The sequence below is a fragment of the Benincasa hispida genome, chromosome 12, assembly GCF_027475165.1.
Source record: "Benincasa hispida cultivar pf3 chromosome 12, pf3_genome.v1.1, whole genome shotgun sequence".
Lineage (NCBI taxonomy): Eukaryota > Viridiplantae > Streptophyta > Magnoliopsida > Cucurbitales > Cucurbitaceae > Benincasa > Benincasa hispida.
Genome location: NC_143489.1, coordinates 37,712,341 through 37,723,958, shown reverse-complemented (window position 1 = coordinate 37,723,958; position 11,618 = coordinate 37,712,341). Strand labels below are relative to the sequence as shown.

Below are 11,618 nucleotides of genomic sequence, written 5' to 3'. Positions count from 1 at the left end.
GAAACAAAGTCAAGGAAAGATACAACCCCCAAATTTGCTTTGGCGCCTGCATTATGTGTGATCACATCCTTCTTTGCAGCGAACTACTTTCTTAGATTACGGTGGCGGAATAAGCTGGTTGTGTCTTTCGTGTAGCGCCTCCGCAATCGTTCACCATGATCGTTGCAAAGAAAACATTCAGAGGATCAAATAAAAAAACAGAGTTAGCAAAATCATTTACCACAATCGTTCACCACGGTCGCATTTTTTTTATATATATAAAGCAAAAAGACAAACATACGGTGACAAATAAAAGAAGGGTAACGAAAGTTCATGAATCATTGATAGAAAAAAGGATATTCCAAAAGGATTGCGTCCCTTATGAGTTTGATTCACATAGTAATGCAGGGACTGCTTATTTCAATCTTGTGCTTTTCACATCCAAGGCAGCTTTCTGTTCTTTTCTCGGTCTTCTGGGATCTTGATTGCCTTAATCTGAAGCTTTTTCCCATTGACGTTCATTACAATCTCCTCCTTGTGCACATCAATTTGAGCATGACCGGTCGAGAGGAATGGTCGTCTCAATATGATGGGCGCATCTTCGTTCATTTTATAGTTCAGAATGATGAAGTTTGCCGGCAAGAAGAATTTGTCAATTGAGATTGCAGCATCTTTCAACTCTCTCTCGGGTTGTATTCAGGATCTATCCGTAAGTAGGAAAGTCTCCATCATGGGCATTAGTTTTCCCATATTCAATCGTTTGAAGATTGACAGCGGCATTAAGTTTATACTCGCCCCAAGATCGCATAGTGCTTGACCAATGTCGACCCCTCCAATTGAGCAAGGTATCGTGAAGCTTCCTAGGTCGCACATTTTTGGTGGGATCATAATATTTTGCGTTACTGCCACTATAACGATCTTTCCTTCATCATTTTGTTTCTTTTACAATCCTTGCGGGAATGGTGGTAGCTGTGCTTCTATTTTGTGCTCTAGAGGCTTAAAGGTGGACACAACTTCTGGGTTCATCTTCTTGGGCTCTTCTGAATCATATGTCAACAAGTCCTCGGTTGTCACTGCATTCGAGTTGGTCATGATGGGTTCCTCCCCTACTTCCGCTATCGTTTTTTCGCTTAGCAAAGAGACTGCTAGGCATTGTTCCTTTCTTGTACCCCCAGAGTTGCGAGGGAGCTCAGTTGAGCTCGGCAACGCTCTTTGTGGTATATTTTTTAGTTTGCCCGCAATCTGTCCTATTTGAATTTCAAGATTTCGGATGGACGTCGCTTGATTCTGAAGCATTGATTCATTCTTCTCAATGTACTGCTTCAACAAGCTCTCTAAGGATGAAGATTGCGGTGCCTGTGAACTACTGACTTGGTTATACGTTTGACCGTGTGTTCGCAGGAAAAATCCTGATGGCCCTTCCTTTTGCGCCACTAGTTGAAAATTGTGTTGCTAATTTTTCCACGTGAATTTAGGGTGGTTTCTCCACCTGGGGTTGTACGTATCAGAGAAAGGGTTATTCTTTATGAAGCATACTGATTGCGGATTCCTTGGGCATTCTTCCATCGAATACGCTTCTCCACAGATGACACAACTCATGGTCGTTTGAGCAATTGCGCTGACCTGCCCTTTTTGTGTTCCCATGTTTTGATTGTGATGCCTTGTATCAAACTCATCATTGCCTTCATTTAGGTTTGTAGGGATACGATGGCCCCATTGTTCGCATCACAATCTTTAATTCTTAATCTTTGATCGCTTTCTCTCTAGTGCTCGTGATTTTTGGAAATGCGATCAAGTATATTTTTCGCCTCCTCATATGTTTTATCTAGCAGACCTTCAGCTGTTGTCGCATTGGCAGCCGTCTGCGATACAGGGTCTAGTCCGTGGTAGAAAATCTCCATCTGTAACTAATCTGGTAAGCCGTTATGCGGACAATCTCTTACTAGCCTCTTATACCTCGCCCATGCGTCACTGAGCGATTCGTCAATTTCCTGTTCAAAATTCGTAATTAACTTCCTTATTCTTGCATTCTCCGTTGGAGGGAAGTATTTCTTCATGAACTTTTCCACTACTTGTTCCCGTGATGTAATCTCCCTTGGTTCGAGAGAATAAGCCCATTTTTGTGCCTGGTCACACAATGAAAATGGAAACAATGTTAATCGAACCTCCTTAGCGGAAATGTTAGGGAACACATAAGTGTTGCAGATTTCAATAAAACTCTGGAGATGGGCGTGCGGATCCTCGCCATGCCTTCTACCAAACTGTCTGGCCATTTGAATCATCTGCAACATAACCAATTTCATTTCAAACCTCGATCCGTCCAGCGCTGGCCTCATGATTCCTGGGGAGAAATCATATAGGTTGGGCGATGCATAGTCCCGAATGGGTCTATTGCAGTCATTTTCTAGGAGAATGGGGTAAGCCATTATATTATTTGCATTTTTGGGCCTCTCTTCCGATTGTCCCGCCATTCTTGGAGTTCTATCTTGTTGTTGTTGGCGATAGTCTCTCAATCTTCATCGAAACGTTCTTTCAATCTCTAGGTCGTAATTCGCCAGAGATTGAAAGCTGCAAAGAAAATCAAAAAATTACCGTTAGCACAATGTATTTTCGTAGCCCCGGCAACGGCGCCAAAAACTTGATACGTTATTTAATGCGATGAAATAATGGTAATGAATGCGATGGTGGAAAATGTGTTGTGCATGCAAGTTTTTTCTCAACAAGATCCAAGTATAAATCCTACTAAGTTGCCTAGTAAGCCCAAGGTCGAACACAGGGACTAAGGAAAACAGTATGCAATGGTAATTTTAGATCACTTTGCGGTAAAAAATAAATCAAGGGGTTGGTTGGTTTGTTGTTTACAGTATAAAGTGTATGCGATGGAGTTGAGAAAAGAGTTAATAATACGAAAGATGCGATGAGTATGCGGGGGAATGGGTTGAGAAGGGGTTTAGCTAACACTTCCTAGGATTGCGTTCATGTTATGCGATCATGCTACATACATACAACAGCAAATCATCTCTCAATGTAAATGCTACGGCTTCTAGTTTAAGAATGCATGCGATGTATGCGATGATATCTATAGGACTTACATCTAAGCCTTTATTCTTGTCTATGCGATGACGAATGACACACACATATACAAGGGAACCGCATACTACCATAACCTATCTCTAGGGTGCATGCGATGCATGTTGGCAAACATAGCTTATCTCTAAGTCTCTATCTCTTGCTTATGCAGATCTAATCTTGCTCTCTCGAGTCTAGATTCTAACCTAACTCTCTCAAGTCTTAGGTTCTTTCTTTAGACTCTCTCTCAAGTAGCTCTAAAGGGTGATGGGCACAACATAAGACAAGATGATCGAATGCAATGAAGATGTAGGTCATGTTAGCTAAGTACTTCTCAACCCATTTGATAGTTTTAGCTACTCATGCATATTTTAAAGAGAGTGAACAGATGTAGAAATACAAGTTTCATTCTCTCTCTCTCTCTCTCTCTCTCTCTCTCTGTATATATATATATATATTCGAAATACAGAATGACAATGTGAAATAAGAATAAAGAGCCTGGTAGCAATTTCTTGCTTCCCAAGGCTTTTACACTGTTCTTCTCTACTCTGCTCAAAAGTTATTCTTGCTCTCGCAAAAGTCGACCCTCTCTGTTTTTCCATGCTCCCTGGCACTCTCTTGTGCTGACCAGGATGTTCTTCTGGCATCTTCTCCTTTCTCTCAGTTTCATCTTCTAAGTATAAGAAAACTAAGAACAAGGCTAACTATCGTCTATATGGTGAATTCTAAAACTCGGTGAATTCTTCAATGAAGGTGACCTTCGGTATTTATAGAGCTTCAAGGTGAAAAGCTTATTCTCTCTTATGATTGCACTAATGGGGTGGCATTAATTCTCTATCTGATGCGCTGAATAATTGTCACCGAAAAGTTGAGTGTACTTGCTACAGTGTCATTAATGGCTTGTCAACTTAATTCGTAGTCGACCGTCATCAGCTTTCTGTCACATCATGATTTATTACGCTTTCACCTTGATGCGTCGGCTTTATGTGGCCACCTTCTTAAGCAGATTTTCACGAACACTAACGAACGCATAGCCTTGCAGTTGCAATCTCTTAATGCGCTCAGACGTTAATTTCCTGTAAAGAAGGGAAATTATTGAGTATTAAGGGACAATAAATCTTCTATTGGTTGGTCTGTTGAGGATCTTAAGGGGATTAGTCCATCAATCTGAATATTAATGGAAGATTCCTCTACTCCTTCAGTAGAACATCAAGGAGATTAAACTCTGCCATGAAGGATATCGTTAAAAAAGAAGTTCTAAAACTTTTAAATGTAAGAATTATTTATGCTATTTATGACGATTCTTGGGTGAGCCTTGTGTACGTTGTCCCTAAGAAAGGTGTTATGGCTGTGATTAAGAATGATAAAGTTAAATTCATATCCACTAGATTAGAGACAGGATGGCATGTTTGTATTGATTATAGGAAGTTAAATAAGGCTACTAGACAGGATCGTTTTTCACTTCCTTTTATTGATCAAATGCTTGATAGGCTTGCAGGCTATTCTTACTATTGATTGTTAGATGGATATTTAGGGTATAATCAGATTGCTATTGCTCCTAAGGATCAGGAGAAGACTACCTTCACTTATCCATATGGGACATTTGCTTATAGGAGGATGTCTTTTGGTCTATGTAATGCACCTGCCACTTTTCAGTGGTGTATGATGGCAATTTTTTCAGGGATTTATAGAGGAGATTATTGAAGTGTTTATGAATGACTTTTATGCTTTTGGGTCTTCTTTTGATTCTTGCCTTGCTAATCTTACTCTTTTTTTTTTTGCAGAGATGTCAAGAAGCCAATCGTGTGCTGAATTGGGAAAAGTGTCACTTCATGGGGAAGGAAGGCATTGTCTTGGGGCATAAAGTATCTCATAATGGGTTAGAGGTGGACAGGGTAAAAATTTCTGCAATTGAACAATTGCCACCTCCTATAGATGTGAAAGAAGTTAGGAGCTTTCTAGGACATGTAGGGTTTTACAGGAGATTGATCAATGATTTTTCAAAAATTGCTAAACCCTTGAGTAACTTGATTGAAAAATATGCTAAATTTGTTTTTAATGATGCATGTTTGAAATACTTTACTTTTTCGAAAGAGAAATTGTTTTCTGCTCCTATCATTGTTACACCTATGTGGTTTGAACCTTTTGAATTTATGTGTCATGCTAGTAACTATGCATTAGGTGTTGTCTTAGGCCAACGTAAGGATAACATTTTTAGGGTGATATACTATGCTAGCAAAACTCTTAATAGTACTCAACATAATTACACTACTACCTTGCTAGCTACTGTGTTTGCTTTTGACAAGTTTAGGCTCTACATACTTGGTTCTAGGGTAACTGTTTATGCTGACCATGTAGCTTGGAAATTTGTTTCCTAAGAAAGAATCCAAACCTAGATTGATGAGATGGGTTTTACTTTTGCAAGAATTTGATTTTGCTATCAAGGACAGGAAAGAATGTGAAAATGTGGTTGCAGAACACCTATCTAAGCTTGAGCTTGAGAATTAAAAACCTAGCTCATCTATTGTCGAGACCTAATATCTGTATCAAGTAGATGATAGGTTGCCTTGGTTTGCTGACATTGTTAATTATCTTGCAGATGAGGTGTTGCCTCCTGATCAAACCCCTCAGCAAAGGAGGAGGTTTTTAGACAAAGTCAAATCTTATCAATGGGAGGATTCTTTTCTTTACAAGGTGTGTGTAGATGGTCTCATAAGAAAGTGTGTTCCTAAGGAGGAAGTTGTAAGTATCTTGTACTTTTGTCATTCTTCACCCTATGGAGGTCATTTTGAACTGACTAGAACTGCAACTAAAGTACTTCGATCACGTTTTTATTGACCTTCACTTTTTAAAGGCTATTATAATTTTGTTAAATCTTGTGATAGGAACCAATGTACTAGCAATATTTCTAGACAACATAAGTTTCCTATGACTTCTATTTTGGAGGTGAAGTTTTTTATGTCTGGGGTATTGATTTTATAGGGCTTTTTCTTGTGTCTTCTGGATGTCATGCATATATTTTAGTTGTAGTTGATTACGTGTCTAAATGGGTGGAGGTTGTAGCTACTATGAATAATGATGCCCACATTATTTTTAAATTCTTGCATAAAAATATTTTCACAAGGCTTGGTACACCTAGGGCTATCATAAGTGATAAGGGGTCTCATTTTTGTAACAAGTTGTTTGATTCCATGATGTCTAAATATGGTGTGAAACATAATATTTCCATAGCATACCTTCCTCAAACTAACGGTCTTGCTGAGGTATCTAACAGGGAAATCAAACATATTCTTGAAACAACAGTTCGAATTAACAAGAAGGATCGGTCTCTCAAGTTAGATGATGCATTATGGGCTTACCGCATAGCTTTCAAGACTTCAATTGGTACTTCACCATATAAATTGGTGTTTGGGAAGGCTTGTCACTTACCGGTGGAGCTAGAGAATAAAGCTTATTGGACTATCAAAAAGTTAACATTTGATCCACAAAAGGTGGGAGAGAAGCGATTGTTGGAACTTGTTGGGTTGGAAGAGTTTCGTGATCAAGCTTATGAGAATGCCAAGTTGTACAAAGAAAGAACTACTAGATGGCATGACAAGAAGATCATTCACCATACATTTTATCCTGGACAAAGAGTTTTTCTTTTTAATTCACGTTTACGCTTGTTTCCAAGTAAACTCAAGACTAGATGGTTAGGACCATTTGTGGTGGTAAAAGTTTCTCCTCATGGAGCTGTGGAAGTGCAAGGGAAGATGGATCGAGATTCAAAGTCAATGGTCAAAGACTTAAGAATTATTGTGGTAATGAAGAAAGAAAGATAGAGAATCTGGTTTTCAAAGAATGATTTTGGGGTTTGGTCTAGCTAAGAGACGTTAAACCAAGCACCTATTGGGAGGAAACCCAATATTTTTTTACTGCTTTATTTATTTCTTTGTTTTTGCTTTTGTGTTTTCTTTAAAAAAAAAAAAAAATCAGAGTCACTCATTTGTTTTCATATTTTTTAGGGTCTATTTTCAACACAAAGTACTCTTTCCACTAACCTGTTAGTGGACTCCTGCACGCTCCCAGGCTTGTTTCTCTATGCTTTATTTTTTTCTTGCATTGAGCGCAATGCAAATTTTATGTTTGGGGGTGGGAAGTGTCCTTCATACTTTTGTGTTTGCTTGTTTATCTTGCTATGCATGTTTACTTGGGTTTATCCTACTATGCATGTTATGTTGAAAATTTGAAGATTTTTTTTTTTTTAAAAAAAATTGAGTTTTGATAGTCTTTATGAGTTTTTTTTTTTGTGTTTTGTTGACATTTATTTTCCATGATGAGACTTGAATATGCATGTTGAATGACTCATAGTGGAAATAAGATAGTAATATCTTGAAGTATGATCTATCTATCTTCCTCTTTGAGTTTCCCATATCATATGCACATAGTAACTTCAATTTAGAAACATTAACTAAAACTAGAATCATGTTTAGTGTATTTGGTTGTAACCTCGAAAGACTCCACCGGTTGGAGAGTGGATGACATGGTGGTTTGTAATGATAGACTAAGAGGAAAGGAAAAAAATATTTTGTTAGCCTTTGAAAAAAAAAATATAATGATCACTCATGTGCTTAAAAGAAATATTTTATTTTATGTTTTATAAACTTGTAATGTGTATGCATGGATGAGAGTAGAAAAAGTTACCTTCCTGTGATCAGTTAGGACGCTTGGGAATTGACTAGGTACGATTCCCTGCAGTGAGTGTGTGAAAGCTAGTAGTACTCCATGATGCAAGTTTTAAAATTATGGATTCTAATTAAGGCACCTTAATGGACATATTACTTTCTTGAAATGTGTGGATATTTAATGATTAGTGTATGAGCTAGAGAAGGGAAAAGTTGGAGAAGTTTTCTTGAACCTAACTTTAGTTTTTTAGTTTTAAATTGAATATGACTTGTACATACACACATGGGAGATGATTAGATTTGGCCATGGACAACCATAATGATAGACCTGCTTGAATGTTTCTGCTTAAGTTCTAACCTAACTATTCTCTGAGGCATGAATCACTAGTACACTTATTTAGAACTTTTCTATTTTCTTGTTTCTTCTTTGCTCAAGACTATCAAAATCTTAAGTTTGGGATGGTGAAATGCACATAAAATGTGCATTATTTGCCTTAGATTTAGGATTGTTTTTAATGTGTTTTTATCATATTTGACATGTTTGCTAGTGATTTCCAAGATTTATAATCGAGAAGTTAATTATACTCAAAATAAGCCAAAAAGGACTAAAATAGACTTAAATGAGTCAAAATCGAGCAATAGACCAAAGGGAGTGAAGAAAAGAGAGGAAAATGCTAAAGAAACCAAAGGGCAGGGTAGCGTTGCAACACTACAACATGAGATGGTGATAAACACTCGAAGGCAGTAGCTGCACTTGAGGAGGCAACATAGAAACTGTAGGGATGAAAACCATAACACAATGGAAATCACAGAATCAAACTCGTTATTAATTTGGGATTTTTGAAATACCCATATATTAAGAAGTTCAGAAAAATTACAGAAACTGACAAAATTACAGCCTATTATAAAATAATTCTAATCTAAATTAAGCATGCATAAATTAATTCGATGGAGAAAGAGAAAGAAAACCTAACATGTATAGAATCGAACAAAATCCAATTCTCCGATTGATTTCATCAACAATACCACAAAAGTTGCCTTCATATCCTATGAGATTTCTTGAGGTAAACTTTAGTTTGTAGGAACCAAAATTGATTGGAAACAGTAGGGGGATAATTTTGTTTCTGGAGAGAAAAAGCTTTACAGAATATTTATGTGCTTTCTAAAATCAATCGTAATTCACCTGCAAAATTTACGTTTTGCAAGTCACTTAACCAACAAGAAAGAGAATTAGTGCATAATTATTTGGGTCATTTTGAAAATTGAAAATTAATGCATAATTATTTGGGTCATTATTTTGAAAATTAGTGCATAATTATTTGGGTCACTATTTTATCTTTTTTCTTAATTTTTCTTTTCAATTTGAAATGAAAAATTTTCAAATATATCTGCAATCTAAAAATTAGGAATCAAATTATATTCTCTCTCAAAATTTCTTTCCAACATAATTTAATTCAATTTGGTGACTCATGATTATACCTTTCCACGAATTAGACTATATACCTTATCATATCATCATTTACCTTCATAAAATTAATAAAAACATGAGCTAAATAAATATTCACACATGAAACTGTAACAGTGGAATTTGTTCTCTCTCACTCTTTTTATTTTTTAAGATCTACTATTAATTCGACCACAATAGTCCATGTATAATCAAAACCCAATTCCAAAAATAAGGAACTACTAATGATATAGCCATTCTTTGTAAGTAGAGTAATAGCTAATTTAGATTTCAAGTTCTCATTTTCAATGGAACCCATTCGCTGAAATAGTAAGTCAGACAAAAATTAAATATCCAACACAAGATAAGAATATATGCAACAAACTCTGAGAAAGTATTTAACAAAGTGGAGAGAAGAATTGAAGAAAATGTACCAGTGCATCGATTTAACTTTAACTTTCCTTACAATAAATTTCTTGATCTTTATTCCCTCAGATCATGACACCACGAAGATCGAGTGAATAGCTTCTCGGATTGATATTGGGCGAGACTGCGAGCAAAGAGATGTTTCAATTTTGGACAGATCCAAGAACTCTGCAGGTTTGATCGACATTTGATAATGATTTCAAGTGAATTCTTGTTTTCAAATTGTTGTTGTTGGAACCAAATATCGATCATTGTGCCGTAGATAAACCCAATGCCTTGAAAGCAAGATCGACACAACTTTGGTGCTAATTCGCAAAGTTGGTTTCTCCCCAAGGTTAACAAAACTCCTAATCTTTGACGTGTACTCATCAGAGATCGGGTTGAAATTGATGAAAAATTGCTCAAAAAATAGTAAAGGTTGGAAATCTTAAAAATAAAGAATGTCTACTTGATCTTGTAAAATTTTCTTCTTTATAAAAAAATGAGGAAGAAGAAAAAGCAAGGAAACGACTAGTTCTCAATGGCTATAAATGGCTAGTTTCCAACAACTATAAACGGCTCGTTTCCAGCGGTCATAAATGGTTATTTTTTCCACTTTCTGTATTTTTTATGGGCCTAGGCCCAAAGTTATTTCCAACATTTATGACCAAAACTTTTAATTATAATATTTTATGTTAAAGGCAAACTGCACAAATCACTGTTTACTATAATGGTGGTTGTGTTTCTTGAGATGGATTTAGTACAAAGGTCACGTTTATCCCAGATGAAATGTGGAACTCAGTTGATTACTTTTGTTATTTTATTTGTGTTTCGTAATCGTAATGATCAAATTGTGGGGCCTGTATCTAAATTTGTAATCAAAGCATGCAATCTGATGGAGGAACAAAGGGTGTCCAATCTGATTGTGCTTGAAAATTACGTGGGGCACATATCTTTACCATTACAGATATTATTACTGTAACAGTATGAAAATTATAAATCTGTCACATTTACCTTTACCTTTATCTTTATCTTTATCTTTACCTTTACTTTTACCATTACTATTAAGGTCAAACAATAACAGTAAATGTAAAGGTAAAATGTGACAGATTTGTGACTAAGTAAACGCGATCAAAACAATCCAATTAAGTTTGCAATTCAGATCCATGTCTATTGATCCATTAATGAAATTTCATTACAATTACACTAACTCTTGTTATAAATCGGTAAACGTGATCTAGCTTCAAACTTCCTTCTTATATGTTCAATAAAGTATGAAGTGGAAATTTAGACCTTTAATCTTTTAGTTAGGATATTGTGTTTGAACGGTTAAACACTACAAGAAATAATGGATACAACAGCTAGCAAAAAAAAGCTATAATAGACCTTTTATAGCCTTTTTCAAAGGTCCTGACAGCCCATGTTATTAAAAATTTGGGGACTTTTTGTAGCATTTTGTAGAACTATAATAAGTGCTATAATAGAGTATAAAGATATAGCTTATACATATTGCTATAAAAACTTTTGATAGTGTTTTTTACTAAAGCTATGATATATTTATATAGCTAAAATAATTTGCTATCTTTAATATATAATAACCTTTTTTTCAATGCTATAATATAATATTTATAGCTATAATTGTATGCTATAACAATGTTATTTATTCTTTTATAATAATAATAATTATTATCATAACCTTTTGATAGCATTTCTTTTTTGCTATATAATTTTTTTCTAACTTTTACTCGTGGTTATAAAAAATATCACTTATTTCTCAACAATATTTATTTTTAAATTATTAAGATTTTTAATAAATTTTACTTCAAGTACTCATTTTTTATTGAAATCCACACACATGAAATACTTCATAGCACATTAAATACCATAACTTTCATTTATAATGTATTAACATTACAAAATAAAGTATTCAATAGTTTTTTAGAATAAAGTTGTCTTCCAAAAAATATACGAACCAGATAAAGTATTCACTGAATGTAATTGCCAACATAAATTATCTCTCAAAATAATCAATTCATCAAGTGTTCAAGATTATATTA

At 35.4% G+C, this 11,618-nt stretch overlaps 1 non-coding gene across 1 annotated transcript; it reads left to right on the top strand.

Moving 5' to 3' along the window:
• Window positions 1-1,896: 1,896 nt before the first annotated feature.
• LOC120069402 (small nucleolar RNA R71) lies at window positions 1,897-2,003 on the top strand. Its single transcript, XR_005479523.1, has one exon. It is a non-coding gene; the product is annotated as a small nucleolar RNA R71 (small nucleolar RNA).
• Window positions 2,004-11,618: the final 9,615 nt, after the last annotated feature.